The sequence below is a fragment of the Pristis pectinata genome, chromosome 39 (genome assembly GCF_009764475.1).
Source record: "Pristis pectinata isolate sPriPec2 chromosome 39, sPriPec2.1.pri, whole genome shotgun sequence".
Lineage (NCBI taxonomy): Eukaryota > Metazoa > Chordata > Chondrichthyes > Rhinopristiformes > Pristidae > Pristis > Pristis pectinata.
Genome location: NC_067442.1, coordinates 8593835 through 8604214, shown reverse-complemented (window position 1 = coordinate 8604214; position 10380 = coordinate 8593835). Strand labels below are relative to the sequence as shown.

General features: G+C 46.2%; 1 non-coding gene across 1 annotated transcript; it reads left to right on the top strand.

The window, feature by feature from the left end:
* The first annotated feature begins 688 nt into the window (after positions 1–688).
* On the top strand, positions 689–760 carry trnat-cgu (transfer RNA threonine (anticodon CGU)). Its single transcript has one exon. It is a non-coding gene; the product is annotated as a tRNA-Thr (tRNA).
* Positions 761–10380: the final 9620 nt, after the last annotated feature.

Genomic DNA, 10380 nt, shown 5'->3' with positions numbered 1-10380 from the left:
AGAATAGCCTTGCTGATCACCGTCACTGCCCTGCCTAATCAGTACACTGGACCCTGCGGCACCCCGACTCTCCGCATCTGTGAATACACCGAGCTGTCATTTGATTTGAAGACTATAGCCACCATTAATTGGCCAACCACTGGATGTCGGGAGACGGAGTTGTTGCGTTTGATGCAAGCACTTGCAATGCGGAAACCAAAATCAGCATCTGTTGTGCTTTGAAGTCGAGAATTAAGTTTCACAAAGAAACAAATTGAGCTGCTGGTTCTTCAACACTCTAGGAATTCTGACATTTATTCAATCATAGTGAAAGGATTGGGAAGTTAATATGACCTCAGATTTGGACAAAACGAAGGCCGGGTGTGGGTGAAGGCATTGCACGTTGTAGAAACCCTACAAGGGGAATGAATTATACCCCTTGTAATGCGAATAATATTTCACCGGTGAAATATTAGGAACGAGGTGCGAGAACTTGGAGAGAGCAAAAAGGCACAGACATAATAACCTGATGGGATAGTTCGTTAGAAACAAGGATGGGAATGTGCGGAGAGGAAGAGAAGGCGGCACGAGAGTCAACGAAAGACAATGAAGCGAGAAAAGGGACGGCGGGCAATGGCGAAAAAAGAATCGATAAAAAAAGTATAGAATGAACAACACTCACAGCACAGCGATCGTGTTTCCTCTCACTAGCAGAGTGGCGCAGCGGAAGCGTGCTGGGCCCGTAACCCAGAGGTCGATGGATCGAAACCATCCTCTGCCATTTCCCTTGTGGGCATCAACCATTCTCCACCAGTGCATTTTAGGTCAAGAAGCTGTCATATCGCACCCGAACACACATAAACCCTCCTCATTTAAATTGAGAGTTTGTTTTTATTCAATACATTTACGAGTTTTGTGGAGATTTCGTTCAGGTGAAAACATGGTCATCGTTGTGCACATCCACAACTCAACGTTAACTATTTTCCGCTGTATAAAGCCGTGCTCTTATATTAAGACAGAGAATGAGGACACACACAGCAGATGTGGCAGCACAGGTGGGAAGGAAACAGATTGAGGTTTGAGGTGGAGTGCCCGCTGAACTGGGAAAGAGACAACAAGTTCGCTTTCTGTAACAGAGGAAGTAGGGGAGAAGGGGAGGTCGAACAAGCGGAAAGCCCCTGATAGTGTGAGACCAAGGGAGTTATGGTGACGGTGAGGATCAGGTTATAATTTATTCTGTGTGACGTGTTGTGAAGAACAGGACTGTGGGCCCGGTCCAGCAGCGCAGACTGTAACAATGGAAAATGAAAAATTGAGTCGCAATTACAGGTGGATGACGGGCAGAGACGGGCAGTACTAACGCGAAGATCATAGGAAGATCTGTCCCTCCTCCATTCTCTCCGGAGGCTGGTTGGATTCAACAACACACCGTCTAAGTTGATGAATTAAAAATCATTTCCTGCATTCGTTACTGAGAAAATAAATCCCAATTATATGCGTTCCTTACACCAACAAACAGTCCGATCCGAATAGGAGCCACACCACCGGCTGTCACTGAACACAACCAGTGCCTGGATCGCTGGAGAATCCCGATCCATTCTAGTAACACAGTGAGAAGTGGTTGCCGGTTAGCGCCAATTTTACAGTCAACGAACAAATATCGGGGGACACTGTGAGCCTTCCTGGGCCCTGATAACCAAGTGCCATATCACATACTTCCATCGGATCCTCGTTAGTATGGTGGTCAGTCTCCAACCACCCACCACCCCACCCACCGTCATGCGGGATACCGGAGTTCAATTACACGATGGGGAGATGGTTTTCTTGTTTTCCTTCCCAATTTAATAAGAATTGCAAGTCGTATTTTGAATCAAAACATTGGAAATACACACGAACATGAGAAACAAGATCAGGATCAAATTCGGTTATCTGGCCCGTCGAGCCTGCTCCGCCATTCAATAAAATCATAGTTGACCTGGCCGTGGACTCAGATCCACCTACCTGCCTCCCCCCCCCCATAATCTTTAATACCCCAACTGTGCAGAAATATCCAACAGTGTCTTAAATATGTTAAATGAGGTTGCCTACACTGCTTCCTCGGATACAGAATTCTACAGATTCACTACTCTCTGTGCACAACAGTTTTTCCTCATCTCCGTCCTAAATCTATTACCCCCAAACTTGAGGCTATGCCATCTAGTTCTAGTCTCAGCTACCAGTGTAGATAACCTTCCTGCCTCTGTCTTATCTATCCCTTTCATAATTTTGCGTTTCCGTAATATCCCTCTCATTCTTCTGAATTCCAGCGAGTATAGTCCTAGGCAACTCAATCGCTCCTCATAGAGTAATCCCCTCACCTCCAGAATCAACCTGGTGAGCCTCCGCTGCGGTGCCTTCAAAGCCAGTGTATATTTCCCCAAGTAAGAAGACCAGAACTGCAAGCAGTACTCCAGCTGAGGCCTCAACAGTACCCTGTACAGTTGCAGCATAACCTCCCTGCTCTTAAATTCAATCCCTCTGGCAATGAAGGCCAACATTCCCTTTGCCTTTTAGTAACCTGTTGCACCTGCAAACCAACCTTTTGCGATTCATGCACAAAAACTCCCAAGTCCTTCTGCACAACAGACTGCTGCAATATTTCACCATTTACATAATAATCTGATCTTCTATTTTCTTTCCAAAGGGGATGAACTCGCATTTACCAACGTTTTACTCCATCTGCCAGAACCTTGCCCACTCATTTATATCTCTGCAGACTATCCACATCCTCTGCACGGTAACATGGGGTTCAAGAAAGCTATAACGGATGCATTCTATAAAATCCTCCTCAAGACTGCCTCGACCAAATTGAATCGCCCAATATATGTTGAAGTTAAATCCCTCATGTCAACTGCCGCTCCATTTTTACATGCATCAGATATTTGTTGCTTTATTCCCTGTATCAGTGTAATGTTATTATTCGGTGACCTACAGGCAACTCCCACCAGCATGTTTCTTTCCCTTCACTATTGCTAATCTCTACCCAGATGGGCTCAACATGTTGCTTCTTGGATCTTACATCGTATCTTACAATCGCCCTGATCTCATTCTTAATTAAGAGTACTACTCCATCTCCCTTGCCTTCCCAACTATGCTTCAGTATTCCCTGATACCCTTGGATATTTAATTTCCGCCCTGAAACCACGTCTCTGAAGTGGCCACTGAATCTAACCCCTTTGTACTGATTTGTGCCAAAAGTTCACTAACGCTATTTCGTATACTCCGGCATTCAGATAAAGTTCCCTTACACTCATTATCCTTTTGGAACATCGAAACCTTTTTGTCCTTTACGTTTGACTTTTCTGTACTGCCGTCTTACTTTTCTCATATCTATAATTTGCTCTAGTTTTTGCTTTGCTTTGGCATGTTACACCCTCCTCAATGGCAATAGCATACAATTCCCTAGGACATTGTTCACAGTCCTGCCTAGGTGTAGACCGTCCGGTTTGTACTGGTCTCACCTTCCGCAGAACCTGTTACAATGCCCATGAATCTAAAACCCTCTCTCCTGCACCACTGCTCAAGCCACAAGTTCATCGTAACTCTACTGATATTCCTACTCTGACTAGCACCTGCCACAGGCAGTAATCCGGACATTATTACCTTTGAGGTCCTACTTTTTAAACTATCTCCTTACTCCCTAAATTCGGCTTAGAGGACCTCATCCCGTTTTTTTCCCTACATTGTTGGTACCTGCATGCACCACGACAACTGACATTTCACCCTGACCTTCAGGCTAATTCTGCATCCGCTCTGAGACATCCCTGACTCTTGCAACCGGTAGGTAACACAACAACCCAGTGTCCCGTTTTCGGCCAGAGAATCTTCTGTCTAATCCTCTTACCATGGAATCCCGTACCACTACAGCTCTGCCACACTTCCTCCTGCTCTCCTGTGTAGCAAAGCCACTCAGGGTGCCATGATCCTGGCTACTGTTGTCTTCTGCTGATTATTAATATCCCTCAACAGTATCCATAGCGGTATATCTGCTTTGGAGGGAGGCGATCGCATGAGACCCCTGGACTACCTTCCTGCTCCTGATCTGCCTGTTGGTCAGCCATTCCCTATTTCCCCACAGGCCTAAAACTGCGGTGTGATCAACTCACTAAAAGTGTAATCCAGCATCAGTCTCCAAAATGATTCCATGCGCAGCTCCCGTGCAGTCATGCGGTCTGCAGGAGCTGCAGCTGGACACGCTTCCTGCAAACGTAGTCATTCGGGACACTAGTAGTTTCCCCGGGTTCCTACATTGCACAGGAGGAGAATGACACGGGTCTGAATTCACCTGCCATGACTAAAAAGTTTTGAGTGAAAATGAAGAGGCATAAAAAAATAATAACCAACCCTCACCTTGGCTTGGTGTTGTTCGGTCTCTTCACTGAAGCCTGGTATTCACCAAAGCCCCCATTTGGACAACCATCAGCAGCCCCTCTCAAAACGGTTGCTCCAAAATGACCCCTCCGCTTGAAACTTGCCTCTTTTTATTGGCCGCTGTTAACCAGTCAATGAGCCAATCAACAGTTTACAATTTGTAAATGTGTTTCGGTTAGACTCCTGCAAAGTGAAACTCCCAATCACAAGCACAGCGACTTATCTATTTCCAAATCTCCCGCTCCAAATCTTGTTTTAACTCTCGACTTCTGCAAGGCGTCAAATATATTAACGATCTAGCTGAGAATAAAGATGACATGATTTATAAGATTGCGAATAGCACTACAACTGGCGGTGTGGTGGACGTGAGCAATATATTCTGAGGTTAGAAAAGGATGTGGATCAATGTGGAAACTGCGCAAAGGAATGGCAGATTGAATTGCACACACAGATACGAAGTGATACATCATTCAAAGCTAAGCTAGGGAGAGAAGAAGAGGGAGAGAGGTAGTGAGAGATATAGCGAGAAAGAGAGCTACAGAAGAAAAACAGGCAGCAATGCAGACAGATAACGCGAGGGGTGAGAGAGAGAGGGAGAGAGATGGGACGGGGAATTTATCCAGATTCATCCAGCACAGTGTGAGAGTGTGGGGTTCATTTTGTAGCTGTCAGTATCTGGTACAGCGTGAGAGTGTGTAGTTCATTCTGTACCTCTCAGTGGCTGGTACAGTTTGAGAATGTGGGGTTCATTCTGTATCTGTCAGTCTCTGGTACAGTTTGAGAATGTGGGGTTCATTCTGTATCTGTCAGTCTCTAGGACAGTGTGAGAATGTGGGGTTCATTCTGTACATGTCAGTCACTTTTATAGTGTGACAGGGTGGCGTCCATTCTATTTCCTGCCAAATGTTCCATAATTCTGGCATTCCCTCGTTATATACGATGTTCTACATTTATTGCTCAAACTATATTCAGCAAACTATATTTGATTAACCCTGGGTGACACTTCAATTCATTGTACTCAGTGTCAGTATGAATGATGCTGATTATAATGGTGCAATTCATGGAGATCAGGGTGTTGTGCAGCTCCGAAACAGGCCATTCGGCACATCATGTCTGTGCAGACCATTGATGATTCATCGACACTAATCCCATTGAAAAGCATCCAGTGGATAACTTTCTATGCCTTGGCCATTCACATTCTCGTCTGGATAAATGTTCAATGTTTGACAGAGTACCATATTCCACTCTCTTTCAGGGTGAATGAAAATATCCCATAAATTTCCTCGAAACCTCTTTCCCCTGACCCACTCCTTGCTGTCGGGTTTTACATTCACTGTAATGGGGAAGATGCTCCGAATACCCACATCATCTATGCCCCATTATCAATCAGAACATAGCTTTCTGATCAAACGCTGCTCTCTTGATAGGTAATGTAGCTTCCGGCCTAACACTGCGTGAGAGTGTTGGGCAGGTGTGTAATGAACTGACTGTGTATTGTTCTGGGCAGCACTATCTGAAGTTGTGAGTTGGAATGTGAGGGCGGCTCTGGTTCCAACAGAACTTGCGCTCAGCAGATAGAAAAGTTACTTTGTTAAAATATATCGAATCCTTGGGAGTATTTAAAAGGCAGAAGTGGAGCGACCGTTCCCACATGTGGGAGATCGATAACTCGTCGAGAGCATTTAAAATATGCGGTCACTCAATGAGGGTGATATCCTCAGTCGTTCCTGAGTCTGTGGAAGGCAATTTCTATAAGGGCGATGGGAGTCGATATTTGAGTATATTTCAGGCAGAGGTAGACAGATACTTGCTGAGGAACGAGGTGACAGGTTGCTGCGGGTACGTGGGAATGTGGAGTTGGGATCTAATGAACTCACAGTGTTACGAGCCATGTTGTTACTTGGTGAATGTCCCTTTAAGGCACCTGGACAATAGAGTGGTAGTAATGTGTGTGTGTGTGTGTGTGTGTGTGTTACAAGACGGCAAGACTATAACTGGAGCGTACTGGCAATTTGGACACACGGTCGAAGAGAGAGAGAGAAGAGAGAGAGGAGAGAGAGAGAGAGAGACTGACCGCTGATCTCTGTATCTATCAATGTAGAACAACAACTGTGTCTGTCACTGAATTCCACGTATGGATTTTTGGAGCAATCGAGTGGAATCCACTTTGTCGTTAACCTGTACTGGAAAGCAGGTATTTCTGTGGGCGGCCACGTATCGAATGTCCTCGGTGTGGCAGATGCTTCGGAATAAAGCAGTGGAACTCTTCGGAGATTGAGGTGTTATATGGGTTCCCTCGTGGAACATATGGATTTCGTAAATTATCTCTACATTATTTTCTACGTTTTCTCTCCAGTCAACTGTCGTTTTGCAAAAGCCTTTTGTTTCGGGTTAGTTCTACATTATGACTTCCTGAACTTAACTTTGAGAACTATTCCTAGACTTTGGGTTTGGGAACTTGCCACACACACACTTTGAGTTTATTTTTGGGGTCAATGTTTAATATCTAACGTTTTTACTTTTCTTATTATTACAAGTAGTTATTCCTAAAATAGTTTCAAACACTTAAACGTGGATCGTTGTGTTTCTATTGTTGCTGGTACGTAACAACAGCGAATCTGACTGAATGGAGGGTTGAGCTTGCGCGGCTGATCGGAGTCTCCTGCTCTGAATTCGGATGATGGTGTGTCTGAATGTTCCTGTGAGTTAATGACCAGGACGCAAGCAAGCCGCTGTGGCCCAACTTGTGTTTATATAGTTCCAGAAGAGGTCCCTGCTCTGGCATTCTGTGCCTTCAGCCAGCAAAAGCAAATCTCCCATCCTGGAATGACACGGGACCTTTGTACTTGTAAACCAATGTTCCTCCGTCCAGCAACATACCCTCGCCTACCACCATTCTCGCCCCTCTCTGTCTGTCTCTGTCTCTCTCTCCTTCTCTCTTTCCCCCCTCACTCTCCATCTCGTGCTTCCTTTCTGTCAACTCGACAACCCCCAACCTTGCTCGTTGCACCTGGAGACAAACCTTGCCTGTGTATGTGTTTTTGGGTTCACTTCAGATATTGGCGGTCCTGGTGAATGGGGGAACAAACAGACCAGATGTTGGGTACTGGCCCTGTCATTTTACGAATGTGCCCGGTGAACTGAAGAATTATCCGGTCAGGGCTCGTCGCTGGATAGCCAGTAGTGGGTCAGCCGAAAAAGAGGGCAGATGCTGAAAACTGAAATAACCGCATGAAATGCAGGGAAAGCTCAGCAAACCGCACAACTCTTCTGAAGAGAGAAAAACACGGAAGATTGAGCTCCGCCCTGCGAACAGGACGTCCTCCCTCCCGCCCACTGACTCCCGGGTGCAGGGGAAGAAAACCAACTCACGTCAATGCTCACAAACATACGTTCTACAAGTGAAGGGAGATTTCAGCGAGCTGAAGGGAGGCTCCCTCCTGTCCATGTCTATCGTGTGTATCCAGCATTGGGACAACATTCAGCCTGTAAACAATGCGGTTGCTGATTATTTGACATGAGAGCAACACTTAAGCAACACTCAGCAGGCCGCGAGGCGCCTGGCGAGAGAGAAGAGGGAACTGCACAGTCAATGTCCCTTGGCATCAGACAGGACATCAGCTCAGCCCCGCCAGCTGGGCTCAGCCTCCAGCACCTGATGACTCCGGGTGCTGGGGGAAGAGACCCTGCCGTCGTCACCTGTTCTGGACTGTATGTGACCCCAGCCCACACCACTGTGGTTCCCTGTTGACTGAGGTATCCCAGAAAGCCCGTCGGATGGATCAGAAACGAGGATGAGAGTGAAAGCGGCCGGGCCGCCCAGTCCAGGCCACACTGCAGGGTCCCCCCATCGTCATCACTACCTGGGAGCCGGGTCAGATTCCTGAAGCCCCGTCACTGAGATCCCAGTGGGACCTCCCTCGCCATATGGAAAGCAGCGCCTCAGGGAGGCGGCCCGGATCCACCTTCTGCAGGGCAGCTGGCCAACGGCAATAATCTCTGCCCCTGATGATGCCCACATTCAGAGATTTGAGTACAAAATGGGAGGTCTGAAGGTGTGGTGGCAGGATGAGTAAACCCTGCCCCTGTCTGAGTGAGACTCCATCTATCAAACTGCTGTCCGAAGCAGAGTGGCGTAGCGGAAGCGTGCTGGATCCAGAACCGAATTTTTGTTCAGGCATTCAGCCTCTTCTTGTGCTTAGAGACCTTCCGGGACTAGGGTTTAATTTTGGGGTCAACTCGATGTCATTGAAATGACCATGTTTTGATTTATCAATAGCGGATGTGACTTAATAAAAACACGACTTATCGTTCATCCGCTATTGCAGATATAATTACAGAGGGTTGCGTAAATGAATTCTGTTGGAGGATGGGGACCTCAACTGGACGGAGCAGGAACTGTAACGGAACAAGAAAAGCTCCGTCAGAAAGCAATTCAGCAACATTTCAATCAGGCCGTTCGCATTTCATTGTTTCACCTGAAACTTCAGATGCTCACTGGAGACGAACCGGATCCTCAATCCCTTTCCTTGTGCTGCAATAGCACTGAGCCCAGTTGCTTTTTTAAACATTTAATCGGATTCTTAATCTTGTCAATCACAATGTGCGGTCTTTTGAGCTCGGTACATCAGAAACTGCAAAAGATTAGACACGCCGTCTCTGCGCAGCAGGTCTGTTACTTACGATTGAAACGATATGTAAAACTTTGAAACAATGAGGTTGTATTTCAACGTAGAAGAGATTACATCTCTATTTCTTGAAAGTAGAACTTGGAACATAGAACAGTGCAGCTCCGCACAGGACGTTCGGCCCAGAATTTAATGCCGACATAGCTAATCCCTCATAACTACAGAATGCCCATATTCCTCTATCTTCCTCTTATTCATGTGCCCATCCAAACTCATCTTACATACCTCCAATGAATTGTCTCCACCACACTATCAGGCAACGCATTCCAGGTATCCACCACACTTTGAGTATAAAACGTACCCCTCATGTGTGTTCTGAACCTACCTGCTCTCTCCTTGAATGCATGTGCTCTTGTATTGGATCGTTCAATAATAGGAAAAAAGATATTGCTTGTTCACCCTGTCTCTGTCCCACATAATTTTATACACCTCCAACAGATCACCCCTCAGCCTCTGCCGCTCCAGAGAGAAAAAAAGCCCATGTTTGTCCGGCTATTCCTGACAGCACATGCTTTCTAATCTAGGCAGCATCCCAGTACACCTCCTCTGCACCCTCTCTAAAGCCTCGACATCCTTCCGATAGTGAGATGACCAGAATTGCACGCAATACTCTAAATGCGGCCGAACCAGAGTTCTATACAGATGCATCATGGTTTCTGTACTCAATACCTCGATTAATGAAAGGAAGCATTCCATAAGCCTTCTTAACCACCCTATCTACCTGTGTAGTCACTTTCAGTGAGCCATGAACTTGCACCCCAATGTATTTCTGCTCCAACACTTTTGAGGATCATGAACTTAAGGGTTCACCACCCCTTGGTATTAGTCCTAACAAGGTGCATCACCTCACATTTATCCGGGTTAAGCTCCATCTGCCATTTCTCTGCCCACATCTGTAACCTGTCTAAATCACGCTGTATCCGTCGCCAGTCTTCTACACCTTTCACAACTCCACCGAACTTGGTATCGTCTGCAAACTTACTAACCCATCCATCAACATACTCATCCAGGTCATTTACGTACATCACAAACAGCAGTGGTCCTAGTACAGATCCCTGCGGAACACCACTACTCACAAATCTCCAGCCCGAGTAAGTCCCATCAACCACAACGTGTCTTCTATGAGCAAGCCAGTTCTGGACCCACACAGTCAAGTATCCACTAACTCCATGCATCTGAACTTTCTTGATTAACTTATTTTGTGGGAACTTGCTAAATGTCTTTCTGAAGTCCATATAGATGACATCCACAGCTTTACCTTAATCAATCTCTCTCGTTGCCTTGTCAAAAAACTCAGCCAGGT